Below are 320 nucleotides of genomic sequence, written 5' to 3' on the forward strand. Positions count from 1 at the left end.
ATGGTCTGGTAGGGTGGTGTTCACTCATAGGTTGGACTGGGTGAGCTTAGAGGTCTTTTCCAACCTAATTGATTCTCTGATTCTGTCCCCATAGTGTGACCGTGACAGACTGGCCGGGCACAAGTGTCTTGGCTTTCCTGGGGCTCTGAAAGTGTGATCAAACACAAAGGGTTTGGGAAAATCTCCGTTTCCTGGGAGGAATTCCCGGACACCCACCTTGTACTGAGCCCGCCTCGCCGCTAGGGGGCGTCACACCATCACACGCTGGCTCCGCTGCCATGGCAACGGCAGAGGGGGCGTGACCAGCTTGCTGGTCGGTT

This window comes from Geospiza fortis, unplaced genomic scaffold (genome assembly GCF_000277835.1).
Source record: "Geospiza fortis unplaced genomic scaffold, GeoFor_1.0 scaffold49, whole genome shotgun sequence".
Classification (NCBI taxonomy): domain Eukaryota; kingdom Metazoa; phylum Chordata; class Aves; order Passeriformes; family Thraupidae; genus Geospiza; species Geospiza fortis.